The 15,880-nt window shown below is 54.5% G+C and overlaps 1 pseudogene; it reads left to right on the forward strand.

Moving 5' to 3' along the window:
* LOC123171313 (polyubiquitin-like) overlaps positions 1–15,880 on the forward strand; it is a 63,798-nt pseudogene that overhangs the window by 35,976 nt on the left and 11,942 nt on the right.

Consider the following 15,880-nt stretch of genomic DNA (forward strand, 5'->3'; position numbering starts at 1 on the left):
GCATGCCGCACTGAACGAGGGAGTAATCATCAGCACGCTGCTGCCAAGCGTTCATAATGTCTTGGTTCTCAGGGATTGGTGCTTCACCTAGCGGTGCTTCTAAGACATAATCTTTCTTGGCTGCTATGAGGATGATCCTCAGGTTCCGGACCCAGTCCGTATAGTTGCTGCCATCATCTTTCAGCTTGGTTTTCTCTAGGAACGCGTTGAAATTGAGGACAACGTGGGCCATTTGATCTACAATACATAGTGTAAAGATTTTAGACTAAGTTCATGATAATTAAGTTCATATAATCAAATTATTTAATGAACTCCCACTCAGATAGACATCCCTCTCGTCATCTAAGTGAAACATGATCCGAGTTCAACTAGGCCGTGTCCGATCATCACGTGAGACGGACTAGTCAAGATCGGTGAACATCTCCATGTTGATCGTATCTTCTATACGACTCATGCTCGACCTTTCGGTCCTCCGTGTTCCGAGGCCATGTCTGTACATGCTAGGCTCGTCAAGTCAACCTAAGTGTATTGCGTGTGTTCCGAGGCCATGTCTGTACATGCTAGGCTCGTCAACACCCGTTGTATTCGAACGTTAGGATCTATCACACCCGATCATCACGTGGTGCTTCGAAACAACGAACCTTCGCAACGGTGCACAGTTAGGGTGAACACTTTCTTGAAATTATTATAAGGGATCATCTTACTTACTACCGTCGTTCTAAGCAAATAAGATGCAAAAACATGATAAACATCACATGCAATCATATAGTGACATGATATGGCCAATATCATCATGCTCCTTTGATCTCCATCTTCGGGGCACCATGATCATCTTCTTCACCGGCATGACACCATGATCTCCATCATTGTGTCTTCATGAAGTCGTCACGCCAATGATTACTTCTACTTGTATGGCTAACGCGTTTAGCAACAAAGTAAAGTAAATTACATGGCGTTATTCAATGACACGCAGGTCATGCAAAATAATAAAGACAACTCCTATGGCTCCTGCCGGTTGTCATACTCATCGACATGCAAGTCGTGATTCCTATTACAAGAATATGATCAATCTCATACATCACATATATCATTCATCACATCTTCTGGCCATATCATATCACATATATCACTTGCTGCAAAAACAAGTTAGACGTCCTCTAATTGTTGTTGCAAGTTTTACGTGGTTTGTAGGTTTCTAACAAGAACGTTTTCTTACCTACGTATGACCACAACGTGATTTGCCAATTTCTATTTACCCTTCATAAGGACCCTTTTCATCGAATCCGTTCCGACTAAAGTAGGAGAGACAGACACCCGCTAGCCACCTTATGCAACTAGTGCATGTCAATCGGTGGAACCTGTCTCACGTAAGCGTACGTGTAAGGTCGGTCCGGGCCGCTTCATCCTACAATGCCGCCGAAACAAGAAACGACTAGTAGCGGCAAGAAGAATTGGCAACATCAACGCCCACAACTTCTTTGTGTTCTACTCGTGCATAGTAACTACGCATAGGCCTGGCTCATGATGCCACTGTTGGGAATCGTAGCATAATTTAAAATTTTCCTACGCTCACCAAGATGCATCTATGGAGTCTACTAGCAACGAGGGGAAAGGAGTGGATCTACATACCCTTGTAGATCGCGAGCGGAAGCGTTCCAATGAACGTGGATGACGGAGTCGTACTCGCCGTGATCCAAATCACCGATGACCGAGTGCCGAACGGACGGCACCTCCGCGTTCAACACACGTACGGTGCAGCGACGTCTCCTCCTTCTTGATCCAGCAAGGGGGAAGGAGAGGTTGATGGAGATCCAACAGCACGACGGCGTGGTGGTGGATGTAGCGGGTCTCCGGCAGGGCTTCGCCGAGCTTCTGCGAGAGAGAGAGAGGTGTTGCAGGGGAGGAGGGAGGCGCCCAAGGCTTAGATGTTGCTGCCCTCCCTTCCCCCCACTATATATAGGGCCAAGGGAGAGGGGGGGGCGCAGCCTTGCCCCTTCCTTCAAGGAAGGGTGCGGCCAGGGGGGAGTCCTTCCCCCCCAAGGCACCTCGGAGGTGCCTTCCCCCTTTAGGACTCTCCCTTCTTTCTTATCTCTTGCGCATGGGCCTCTTGGGGCTGGTGCCCTTGGCCCATATAGGCCAAGGCGCACCCCTTACAGCCCATGTGGCCCCCCGGGGCTGGTGGACCCCCTTGGTGGACCCCCGGACCCCTTTCGGCACTCCCGGTACAATACCGATAAAGCGCGAAACTTTTCCGGCGACCAAAATAAGACTTCCCATATATAAATCTTTACCTCCGGACCATTCCGGAACCTCTCGTGACGTCCGGGATCTCATCCGGGACTCCGAACAACTTTCGGGTTTCCGCATACATATATCTCTACAACCCTAGCGTCACCGGACCTTAAGTGTGTAGACCCTACGGGTTCGGGAGACATGCAGACATGACCGAGACGCCTCTCCGGTCAATAACCAACAGCGGGATCTGGATACCCATGTTGGCTCCCACATGTTCCACGATGATATCATCGGATGAACCACGGTGTCGAGGATTCAATCAATCCGTATGCAATTCCCTTTGTCAATCGGTATGTTACTTGCCCGAGATTCGATCGTCGGTATCCCAATACCTTGTTCAATCTCGTTACCGGCAAGTCTCTTTACTCGTACCGCAATGCATGATCCCGTGACTAACGCCTTAGTCATATTGAGCTCATTATGATGATGCATTACCGAGTGGGCCCAGAGATACCTCTCCGTCACACGGAGTGACAAATCCCAGTCTCGATCCGTGCCAACCCAACAGACACTTTCGGAGATACCCGTAATGCACCTTTATAGTCACCCAGTTACGTTGTGACGTTTGGCACACCCAAAGCACTCCTACGGTATCCGGGAGTTGCACGATCTCATGGTCCAAGGAAAAGATACTTGACATTGGAAAAGCTCTAGCAAACGAAACTACACGATCTTTTATGCTATGCTTAGGATTGGGTCTTGTCCATCACATCATTCTCCTAATGATGTGATCCCGTTATCAATGACATCCAATGTCCATAGTCAGGAAACCATGACTATCTGTTGATCAACGAGCTAGTCAACTAGAGGCTTACTAGGGACAGGTTGTGGTCTATGTATTCACACATGTATCACGATTTCCGGACAATACAATTATAGCATGAATAATAGACAATTACCATGAACAAAGAAATATAATAATAACCATTTATTATTGCCTCTAGGGCATATTTCCAACAATTAACGCCTCCTTTTAATAGAGTACCGGACCAAAGCATTAACACATAGTGAATACATGAACTCCTCAAACTATGGTCATCACCGGGAGTGGTCCCGATTATTGTCACTTCGGGGTTGCCGGATCATAACACATAGTAGGTGACTATAGACTTGCAAGATAGGATCAAGAACTCACATATATTCATGAAAACATAATAGGTTCAGATCTGAAATCATGGCACTCGGGCCCTAGTGACAAGCATTAAGCATAGCAAAGTCATAGCAACATCAATCTCAGAACATAATGGATACTAGGGATCAAACCCTAACAAAACTAACTCGATTACATGATAGATCTCATCCAACCCATCACCGTCCAGCAAGCCTGCGATGGAATTACTCACGCACGGCGGTGAGCATCATGAAATTGGTGATGGAGGATGGTTGATGATGACGACAGCGACTGATTCCCCTCTCCGGAGCCCCGAACGGACTCCAGATCAGCCCTCCCGAGAGGTTTTAGGGCTTGGCCGCGGCTCCGTATCGTGAAACGCGATGAATCCTTCTCTCTGATTTTTTTCTCCCCGAACACGAATATATGGAGTTGGAGTTGAGGTCGGTGGAGCGTTAGGGGGCCCACGAGGCAGGGGGCACGCCCAGGGGGGCAGGCGCACCCCCCACCCTCGTGGACAGGGTGTGGGCCCCCTGACGTGGATTCTTCTTCTAGTATTTTTAATATTTTCCAAAAATATGTTCCGTGGAGTTTCAGGTCATTCCGAGAACTTTTGTTTCTGCACATAAATAACACCATAGAAAGTCTGCTGAAAACAGCGTCAGTCCGGGTTAGTTCCATTCAAATCATGCAAGTTATAGTCCAAAACAAGGGCAAAAGTGTTTGGAAAAGTAGATACGACGGAGACGTATCAAGGCACAACAAGCCTTCTCTTAGCCGTGTGCGGTGCCCCCCTCCACAGTTACACACCTCGGTCATATCGTCGTAGTGCTTAGGCGAAGCCCTGCGCCGAATCCCTGCGCCGGTAACTTCATCATCACCTTCGCCACGCCATCATGCTGACGGAACTCTCCCTCGGCCTCAACTAGATCAAGAGCTCGAGGGACGTCATCGAGCTGAACGTGTGCTGAACGCAGAGGTGCCGTATGTTCGGTGCTTGGATCGGTTGGATCACGAAGACGTTCGACTACATCAACCGCGTTACTAAACGCTTCCGCTTTCGGTCTACGAGGGTACATGGACACACTCTCCCCTCTCGCTGCTATGCATCTCCTAGATAGATCTTGCGTGATCGTATGAATTTTTTTGAAATACTGCGTTCCCCAACAGGTGGTGCGCCGGAGCGGCAGCCTCGCCTGACCACTTTGTTTAGACGTGTGTCCGCGTGGGTCCTTCCTGTCAATGTTGTTCATCAGAGCATCTGGATGCCACACAGAGCCATCGATGACGAACTCGAGAATGCTGCTGGAAGGAGTCGATGAAGGTACCATCTGCACCATGACGACAATAGACGCTTGCCTCATGGTGGGCGCCAATTGTCGTGAATATAATGCTAACAATACCACGAGGGTGTGTATATATGTAGAGGCAATCATATTTATCGATCAATTCGGATGGGAGTACACAAAAGGAATTATATAGGTTTGGGCCCTCGGCGGTGGAGGTAATACCCTACTCCTGTGTGGTGTTCTTACTCTTGATGTAGGTAATCCCTACTCTTGTGTGGTGTTCTTACTTTTAGCATAGGTTACAATATAAGAGAGTTCAACCCTCAGCACGGCGCCTTCCTCCCGGCTCATACAGCGTGCGCTAGGGGGGGGGGGGGTAACGGACTAGTATAAATGTTATTGATGGTTGTATGCACGACCTAATGTACATGGCTATTACTTTTATTTGAGGTAACCAGGGACTTTATTCAAAGTTCAATACAAAAGAAATACAAATGATATCAGGTAATGTCCCTACCATGTACATGGCTATTACTACGTAGTAACTGTCGTATTTAAATAGATATTTCCACCATTGAGTAACGGTAGCAAGAAATGCATCGTGGGGGTCACGGTATCCTAGGATGCAACCGACTGTGGGATAACCAATTGCCCCTGCCTGTAAGAACCGACTATAGATATAGATCTTTAAAGGGCTATAAAATCCAACTGTGGTCATTTGGCGATGACGGTCTCCCTTGGGCTGCCATGGGCTCGGTGGGTCGCCCTCTGGGCCATATCTTTGATGGGCTTGGGACCTTGGTTTGGCGATATATGAACTTGGGCCCGTAGGTATAACCCTGTCAAGCATCAAAACATTGACGCATGCACAAAAATATAGAAAACACTTCAACAACCAAAAAAAGACTTAAGAAGGAAAAATCCTAGAAACATTGTGACGAGCAAAAAAATAAATGATTTGTTTCATGCTGGTTGCTTTTTTATGTCAAAAGAAAAAGGTGTTTCTTTTTTAATTTTTAGTAAAAAAGCATAAGAAAATCAACCAAAAATGGAGTAGGCAACACAAAGGAAGAGATAAATCGAAACATTTTTTTCCATGTGAGCATTTTTTATTACTAGTAAAACAAAACATACAAAAATGTTAAACAAAAATAAAAACAGATGTTATTAGCAAAAGAAAACAGATTTCTTTGTAAAGAAGAGAGAATCTTAAAATGTTGTGTACCGAAACAAAAGCAAAAATAAAAATAAATTTATTCTACAGAAGAATGAATTAAACGCATTAGTATTAGCTAAAAGAAGAAAGAAAATAAAGAAATAATATACAAGCAGATTTAATCACGCAAATGAAGCACACAACACAAAAACTAACCCACACGCGCACGTGCACACATTACACACCTATGGCTAATTAAACCATTTTAGGCTAGACTAATTAATCGATCAAGCCTTGTTGTACATGGCAGATGACACTCACAAGAAAACAAAAACGTTTGTACATGGACTGTGGGCTGCTCCAGTTCAGCATTGGTTAGTCCTTATAAAGAAAAACCCAGTCCATTACATGGGCTTTGGCCTGTTTGTACGTGGAACGTTGGTTGTCAAGTTCAGTTTGCCTAAAAAAACCGCTCAAAAAAAAGTTTGCCTAAACGAAAAGGTTGTCAAGTTCAGTATATTATTATTTTTAGAAAACTTCCGATCTATTCATTTTCAATCATTGTAGATTGTAGTACAACGAACACTAGAAATAATAAAAAATACATCTAAATCCGTAAACCACCTAGCGACGACTACAAGCAATGAGGTGAGCCGAAGGCGTGCCGCTGTCATCGCCTTTCCCTCGTCAGAGCTGCGCAAAACATGTTGTAGTAGACAGTCAGAAATTCGTCGCGCTAAGGCCCCATAAAACAAACGCACAAGAACAACAACCGCCGCCGATGAAGAGTAGCGTAGATCAGAAAGATCCAACCTAAAAACACATGAACATAGACGAACAACCACCAGATCCGAGTAAATCCATCAAAGACACATATCCCCAGAGACACACCTCAACACGCCCACCGACGATGCTAGACGTTGGAACAGGGACTATGCAGGGAGACATTTATTCCATCTTCAGTGAGCCGCCACCGTTTCGCCTTCCTGAGCAGAACACAAACCCTAACAAAACTCGAGAAAATATCTAAAAACGGAGCCCTCCCACCAGCAAGGACCGCGATCCACTCCGCTCCCATGGCTCCAAGGCCACCGAAGACGAGGCGGACCAGCGGCGGCTATCAGCCAGATCATTATGTGTGGGCTGCTTCAGTCTAGAGAAAAAAACGACTGGCACGGAAAATGATTTCAGGTGATTGATTCCACAATGTAGTGCGTATTAATCTTTTAAAAGTCAAACTTTGCAAACATTGATCAAGTTTACAACCAATGATATTTAAAATTTCAAAAATATAAAATATGAAACTACATCTTATGTTGAATCTAATGTTTAACGTTCTAGATGACATGATAAAAGTTTGTGAGGTTTAACTTTTCAAAAAATATATATACACTATGTTATGGAGAGAGAGAGAGAGAGAGAGTATATGTTAAAGGGTCGCCACCGAGAACAAAAGTCAACTAGAGCTTCTGACTGTGCTGCACCGCGCCCGTGCCGCCCTGTAGCCATGCACGCAGCGGCGTGTCCGACGGACACCCCCAGCGCTCCCCGCCGCGTGCGACGCATTTTAGGACACCGGCCGCAAGGTGCAATTATATATACTCTCCATCGAGGCGTCGATCCATAGGCGACCCAGCGCGCGATGGCCTACGAAGCTCGGCATTTGCTCGGCGGCGGCGGCCTGGATGAGTTGCAGCGGCTCTTCCTCGACGCCGGCCGCGTCTCCCTGCTCGCCGGCTGGGTGGTTGTCACCTACTCGTTCGGCAACCCGGCCGCGGACGCCGGGCATGTCTTCCTCGGCTTCGCGCTCCTGCTCCTTGGCGTCCTCTTGCTGACGCTCTCGCCCGCAGCCTACCAGTTCCCCTGGGTTGCGCGGGTCGTCACCGTCGTGGCAAAAGCCGTCTTGAACCACCTCTTCGCGCCGGCAAACTAGCAAGCAACCTTTGGGACCTCGGAGATGCGTCAGTGTTAGTGGCGATCAATAGTACAATAAGGATATATAGCTACAGTCACTGTTAGTCTGTTACCCTCTTGGCCTTGGGTAATTCGTGTCCGTGAGCATCGATTTAATGTTTAGTTGATTGTGCTGTAAATTTAATAATCCTACCATTTCCATGTGCTTGTATAGGCAAGTGAATAAATTTCCCTCCGGTTCCCGTAGCCGTCTAGCCGATGCACTACCTTTTAAGGACCAAAGGAGAACAGGCTATCTGATGATTATTAGTGGATGATTCCCGCCGAAAACATATTAGGCTTCATTTGGTTGCAGGGGAGATATTTCCAGGTACTGGACGAGGCGCAGAAAGAACAGGGGATGGATGCGTTCGGCTGTGACGGTCCACCGAACTGGGTGTTTGCGTTATGGGCTGCTAACCATGTGTACTGGCAATGGGCATAAGTATAGTATATAATTTTTTTTGATGATTTGTTGGGCAGGCCACGGCATGGTTTTGCCCGTGAGTAGCTCCGCCAGTGGGTACATCCCGGATCTTGTTGCCGGTGAGCCCCCTTTGGACATGCATCCCTGCCATTACCGTCGCCTTCATGGCCACCACCAACAGCAGTTGCCGCCATCGGCAGTGTCGTGGTATTCTCACCCGGGGGGGGGGGGGGGGGGGGGGGGGGGGGTGGTGGTGAGGCGACAGATGTCACAAGGGCTTAGTGTGAGGGTAAGACTGCTGCTGATAGGAGCGGGTATGCGAGTAGCACACGCTAGTTTACCCAGGTTCGGAGCTCTCCGGAGAGATAACACCCCTACTCCTGCATGTCTGAGTATCTATAGTATATCTGGTACAGGATGCTTCTGGAGCTGTATCTGAGGTCAGTGCCCTAGGCATCTGGCATCTGGCCTCGTATATGCCTCGTATGTGGCATGCTAGTGGCCGGCCATGTTCATGGCCGTGGCATGTGGGTGCTCATGCGTGAGTGTGTGTGAGAGTGAGTCCATCCTCTGGATGGATGGATGGATGGATGGCTATATAGTGTGGAGCTAGCTTACTATCTAAGCTATGTGGTGGTATGGGAGCAAGGCATGGTGCATGTCATGCTTGTCCCCTGGGTCACTTCATAAATAGTGCCAGGGGACAAGTGACACTATACATGATGGCGTCGAGGTACAGCCGTCCCGTCCGCGGTATGGCCGCCACGTCGGGGTCTCGTCGATGTCGGGTCGGGCTGCAGTCGGCAGCCGGCTAGTTGGTGCAGTTGGCAGCCGGCAGCCGGCCAGACAGAGCAGTCGGACGGGGAGCCAGCAGGAGTAGCCGGGCAGTCGGACTGAGGGGCTTTGCTAGCCCCGATGTCTTGAAATATTGTCTTCCTGTCTTCGGGATACCCGTGGCCAATTACTCCGACAGTAGCCCCCAAGCCTCCGGGCAACTTGGCAAAGTTGGGCGGAGGTTTTTTGGCGGGTGTTCATTGAAATGATCATGCAAAAGACAAAGTTAGTCCACGTAGATATATCAAATGATTGCTTTTAGCGTTGCAAGTTTTATGCGGAGGGTGCCGACTCGGTTTCGTCCGAGCCCCCATCAATCTCTTTCGTGTTCCCTCCGCTTTTTGGCTTGTGCTCTCGCTCGCCGGACAGCCGCTCTGCGGTCTGTGGCTGAGAGTGGGCCGCGAAGCGGAGTGTACAGTACTCGGAGTCTGGGAGCAGATTCAACCGAGTTGATACTCATAAAGAAAACGGCCGGGTCGCCCGAACCGCTTTTCTTCCCGGACGTTTTTCGCGTGGATGGCCTCCAGCGTTCACTCTTGCTAGCCGGACAGCCGCTCTGCGGTCTGTGACTAAGAGTGGGCCTTTGGTACCGCGCACGCTACTAAGCCGTCTGCGGGAACAAACGTCTCAGGCCAAGCGGCCAGCCCCCGGGCCAACTCTGGCTGGCGCCAAGGCAAACAGTGATGCGACTGTAATAAAATTCGGAGATAGCCCCCGAGCATCGCTCGGGGTTATCTGTGCTCTCGCGGTGAAAAAATATGCGGGTGAGGAGCTCACATTGATTTTCGTGTAGCCGAGGCGGAGTTTGCCGAAGAGAGCCGGCGTACCCGCTGGGTGTAGCCTTCGAGCCCCCGGGCGCTCGAAGGAGGGTCCCGGCCGGTTAGGCTCGACCGGCCAGGCGGCGAGGCGTCTTGCAGCGCCCTTTTTCTTCTTCTGCCGGCTGCTGTCAGCCGGACAAAACTCTTCTCTTGTCTGCAATTTTCCGTGGGGGCGCGCCAGCGCACCCACTGGGTGTAGCCCCCGAGATTCGGGCCGACTGCTGAGCAGTCGGGCCGGATCTTCCGGCAACTACTTTGTCTTCTTCCTCGCGGGGGCGCGTCAGCGCACCCGCTGGGTGTAGCCCTCGAGATTTGGGCCGACTGCTGAGTAGTCGGGCCGGATCTCCCGGCGACTACTTTGTCTTCTTCCTCGCGGGGGCGCGTCAGCGCACCCGCCGGGTGTAGCCCCCGAGATTCGGGCCGACTGCTGAGCAGTCAGGCCGGATCTCCCGGCAACTACCTTGTCTTGTTCCTCGCGGGGGCGCGTCAGCGCACCCGCTGGGTGTAGCCCCCGAGATTCGGGCCGACTGCTGAGCAGTCGGGCCGGATCTCCCGGCAACTACTTTGTCTTCTTCCTCGCGGGGGCGCGTCAGCGCACCCGCTGGGTGTAGCCCCGAGATTCGGGCCGACTGCTGAGCAGTCGGGCCGGATCTCCCGGCAACTACTTTGTCTTCTCTTTCTTCGCGGGGGCGCGTCAGCGCACCCGCTGGGTGTGCCGTCGGAGCAGGAGGCAGACCAGCCGGCTTGGCACTGCCGACAGTGCGGGTCACGACTGACCGTCCGAGTGGCGAAGCAGGCGGACGAATCATCCGGACGGGTGTTTCTTTTCTTCTCTTTGTCCCAGCCGACTTCTTTCTCTCTCTCTTTTTTTTTGGCCATGGGCAGTCGGCCCTTTGACTTTCTCCCCAGCCGGATTGGTCACTCGGCCCTTTCTCTCTCTCTCTCTCTCTCTTTCTTTTCTTTTCTGTGCTTGAGCAGCCGGATGCAGGCACAGGCGGCCGACGCGCGGGTGCCGGGTGGATCCGGCCAGTCGGCGCGGGGCGGAGCCGGCCAGGCGAGCGGAGCAGAGGGCCAGCCGGCCGGGGCCGGACGGTGTGGCGAGCCGGCGGGCGGCCAGCGCGGACGCCGAGGCGGACACCGGCCGTGGAGGGGACCCGGCGGCGCGGACAGAGTCGGGGCGATGCGGGGGAGGGGGGGAGCCGGCGGGGGAGCGGCGAGCAAGCGAAGCCGGCCCGCGGGGGCGGCCGGGTGTGAAGGCGGACGCCGGCTGGGAGCGGCGAGCAAGCGGAGCCGGCCCGCGGGGGCGGCCGGGTGCGAAGGCGGATGCCGGCTGGGAGCGGCGACCCGGCCAACGGGCGCGCGGTAGCCGGCCGGCCGAGCGAGGAGGCGGCCAGACGCGGGCGACGTCGGGGGCGGGATCCGGCGGGCGGCGCAATAGCCGGCCCTGGCCGGCACAAGGCGGCGGAGGGATGCGCGTGCGCGGCGTGAGAGGACGAAGGCGGCAGCGACGTGGGAGGCCGGCGTCGTGGGAAATCGGCGACGGGGGCGCAGACGTGCCAGCAGGCGGGCGGGCGAAGCCGGCCGGAGGAGGAGCCAGCCGGGGAACCGGATGGCGGGACCAGGCGGAGGGGATGCAGGAGCCGGCCGGAGGAGGCGAGGCTGTAACCGGCGTGGGAGGCTTGGAGCCGACCCTGGCCGGGTGCGCAGAGGAGGCGGAGGTCGGCGGCTTGGGAACCCGGCGGAGGCGGAGCAGCCGCGGGCGTGCGAGGACGGCTGGGTGTGGAGGCGGACGCCGGCAGGGGGTGGCAACCCGGCCGGTGGGCGCGCGGGAGCCGCGCACACGGGAAGGCGACACCGCAGCGACGCAGGCGGCCGGGCCACGAGCGGAGATGCACGCGGGAGGCCAGAGCTGGCATGGTGCAGGGAGGCGGCTTGGAGCCCGCCGGCTGACGGCGAGGGGCTGCAAGCGCAGCAGGAGCTCCTCAGCAGGAGGAGCAGAGGGAGCCACTAGAGTTGCTGAGCAGCGGCGCTGCGGCGGGCGGCGTGGCGCCTGCGGGGGGAGCAGAACGCTGCACTGCGGTCGAGCCAGAGTATATGATGTATTCGAGTAGCATCTGACTAATGTATAGCCATTATCTGACTACTATCTGCGTAAGAGATGGCCATTGTCTGGCTTGTGTCTGGGGATTATCTGGCTAGTGTATGGCCAATGGTTTGACCATTGTCTCACTTGCATCTAGCTAGCTTCCGTAGATGGTGTATGGGTGTTTCGGCCGGAGCAAGGCGCAACACGGAGGGAAGCAGGCGCAAGCGGCGCGTGGATGGACACGGCCGACCGAAGCGAGGCCCCACGCGCGGCGCGCGCGCGGGCGGCCGCCGTCGCAACGGTGGTGGTGACGAAGGCGACGAGGCCGACGACGAGGACGCGCCATCCCGCGCGGCCGCTCCGGGGGCGGGTCGAAGTCGAGCCCCCGAGCGCTACCGGAGAGACGGTGCGACGCCGCGGCGGTGATGGCGAAGATGGTCCCGCCCGGACTGCGAAACCAGCAGCAGCGTGGTAGCATAGTAGTAGTACCACACCACGGTGGGCGCCAACTGTCGTGGTATTCTCACGGGGGGGTGTGAGGCGACAGATGCCACAAGGGTTTAGTGTGAGGGTAAGACTGCTGCTGATAGGCCCGGTAGCGGGTATGCGAGTAGCACGCGCTAGTTTACCCAGGTTCGGGGCTCTCCGGAGAGATAACACCCCTACTCCTGCATGTCTGAGTATCTATAGTATATCTGGTACAGGATGCTTCTGGAGCTGTATCTGAGGTCAGTGCCCTAGGCATCTGGCATCTGGCCTCGTATGCCTCGTATGTGGCATGCTAGTGGCCGGCCATGTTCATGGCCGTGGCATGTGGGTGCTCATGCGTGAGTGTGTGTGAGAGTGAGTCCATCCTCTGGATGGATGGATGGATGGCTATATATAGTGTGGAGCTAGCTTACTATCTAAGCTATGTGGTGGTATGGGAGCAAGGCATGGTGCATGTCATGCTTGTCCCCTGGGTCACTTCATAAATAGTGCCAGGGGACAAGTGACACTATACATGATGGCGTCGATGTACAGCCGTCTCGTCCGCGGTATGGCCGCCACGTCGGGGTCTCGTCGATGTCGGGTCGGGCTGCAGTCGGTAGCCGGCTAGTTGGTGTAGTCGGAAGCCGGCAGCCGGCCAGGCAGAGCAGTCGGACGGGGAGCCAGGAGGAGCAGCCGGGCAGTCGGACTGAAGGGCTTTGCTAGCCCCGATGTCTTGAAATATTGTCTTGCTGTCTTCGGGATACCCGTGGCCAATTACTCCGACAGGCAGCCTCCCTTGTGGCGTCACCTAGTTGGCAGGAGTTTAACTAGATCTGACTAATGGAGGGTCTAAGAGCATCTCTAGCCGTTGGCTCCCTAGGGGGCTCGAAAAGTCACCGTCTGGGGGTGACCCGGCACTAAAAATCGGTTTGAGGGCGATCGGGTTCCCAGCCGCCGCCCCCAGGATCGCCCCAGACGCAGTTTTTTAAACATTTTTGAAAAGAAAATCGGCTAAAATTTGGCAAACATGACAAAGATTCAGCAAACAAGACATAAACTTCGGCGTTCTACATTTTTTACATAGAAAACATAAAATTTACTTAAAGAAAACAAAGAGCCGCGACTACAGGCCGAAGAACTCGCTGAACATGGCGATGACGCCGTCGTCGCCGCCGTCCTTCTCCTTCTTCACGCTGCTGGACCCCGGCCCGGGGTTGCCCTGGTGGACAGGGTTGGCCAGTGGCGGCGCGTCGTCGTCGCTGTCTTCAAGCACGATGACGCCCCCTTCGTCGCGCCCACGGCGGCGCGTGGCGATCTCCGCCAGGGCACGGCGCTGGCGCTCCATCTCCAGCCGCGCCCAATCTTCCCGCGCCCAATTCATGGCCGCGTCGTCGTCGAGCCCCGGCTCCATTTTCACATCGGCGAGCCCTGGCTTCGTCTTCGGCTTGAGGAGGTGGGGAGGACCCGAGAAGGACGCACGTCCGCCCTCGTTGATGACGATGCCGGCGCTGCGGGTGTGCTGGCCAAGCGGCGTTTTCGCGGGCTCGGCTTTGACGCTGAAGTGCACCGGCGACCCGGAGGAGTGGGAGGAGGTTCGGGAGGAGGAGGAAGAGGAGCCGGTCCTCCTCGGCATCCATTGGCCGCCACTCCGACGGGGGACCGGGGCGGCCGGGTACGTCAGCGGCGGGTCGTTGCCGCCCTCGAGGTGCTCGAGGACGGCGTGGAGTGTGCGGCCGGGGGCGCCGCACCAAAGGCGGCGGCCGTCGCTGTTTTTGCTCTCCCGCACCACCGGCGCGTTGTTGATGGAGGCTAGCCGCTCCGTCTACCGGCGTTCGAAGTACGCCGCCCACGCCTCATGGTTGCCGGCGTCGTACTCCGGGAGGGCCCGCTGCTCCCCCAACAGAGACGCCCGCGGACGCTCGATCTCGGCGCGGAAGTAGTCGGGGCGCGTGATGTCGGGCAGCAGGGGACGTGGACACCGCCGGCACTGAGTCTTCACCGCCCCGGCGCGCGCATGTCCGGAGGCGCCGGGTAGTTGGCTTCGTGCAGGAGATGGGCTTCCCACTCGTGTAGAGAGCGGCGGCCGAAGCCATTGGCCGCCGCCCCATCGCCGGGGAACCTTTCGTCCATCGTCTGCGGCGTCTGTGAACGGGGAGTGAGAGGAAAGAGAGCTCGTCGGCGACGGCTGTGCACGGGGAGAGAGAGGGGGGCTGCGGGCGGGTGTGTCCACCGGCGAGGGAGGTGCTGCTTTATATAGCGTCCGGGGGTGGCGTCGTGTGTACACGTGGCGGGAGGGGGTGCGTCACCTCACCGCGCCGCTCGTGAGGAATCAATGGAAGGCTGACCGGTGGCAGCCTTGGCATTGATTCCCCGCGGGAAACCGAGGCGATGTGAGGAAGGCGAGGCGTGGGGGTCGCTGACTCGGCGGGCCCGCCGTTCTTTCGCACCAAAAACGATTGCCCCGGCGCCCCCGGACGGCCCCCAGCGCGCCGGGTTCGGCCTGGGTCCGCCGTCGCCAGTTTCGAGCCTAACCGGCGAAAAATGGGCTCCTGGGGGCGCGACTGGGCCGTTTTTTGGGCGCCGGCGTAGAAAAAGGAGCCTGGGGGCCTGTTGGGGGCGCGGCTGGAGATGCTCTAACCCTACGGCTGCAGCTGCCACCGGCGAGCACCATGGAGGTGGAGACGCGAGCATGAGGCGTGGGTGGAGACTACCGAGGAGGAGACAGGAGAAGAGAGGCGGCAAAGCGTTGGGGGCGTCGCGACTCATGAGCAAGCGAGACAGGGCATTATTTCCCGATGTCGGGTGGCGTGGATCATATCCCTAGGAAATTGGGGGGGGGCTGAGAAAAGCTCGTGGAATTGAACGTCCAAATGTCCAGGCACCTGGCCCGGAGCTGACTTTTCACACCGGCTTTCCACCCAGGGAATGGGCCGGGATCCCGAGAGCATCCCTGGCTGCCAAACGAGCCCCTAGGAGATTAGGATGCACTTACTTTTTGGTGCTGCAAAGCGGTTATGCCCTATTTAGGACACCCATTGGAGATTCTCTAATACCTACCATGTTGAAATCTTTGAAGTAACTGATATGTTGGAAGCGTCTAACCATCAGGCGCTGAAAAAACTGTTCGCATCAGTCATTTTGTTTCATGACCGTCCGATCCTCATCCAACCGCCCATAGTTCACCTTCTTCCTCTCAACCGTCTTATTCCTCCAGTCACGATCTGATCCATCAACTGCCAACCTACCCCTCCTTACCCGTCTGCCTCCACCCCCCGTGGCCGGCGGGCAGTACTACGCACCGTGTCGCCGCCCTGCCCTCTCCACATGCCCCTACCATGTCGACTTACATATCTTGCGTTGTAATTTCCCGCTATACAACTCAAATTAATTTAAATTGGAAACAGATCATAAGAGTTACGTTAGTGTCGTGTCTTTGATGT

Source organism: Triticum aestivum, chromosome 7D, assembly GCF_018294505.1.
Source record: "Triticum aestivum cultivar Chinese Spring chromosome 7D, IWGSC CS RefSeq v2.1, whole genome shotgun sequence".
Taxonomy (NCBI): Eukaryota; Viridiplantae; Streptophyta; class Magnoliopsida; order Poales; family Poaceae; genus Triticum; species Triticum aestivum.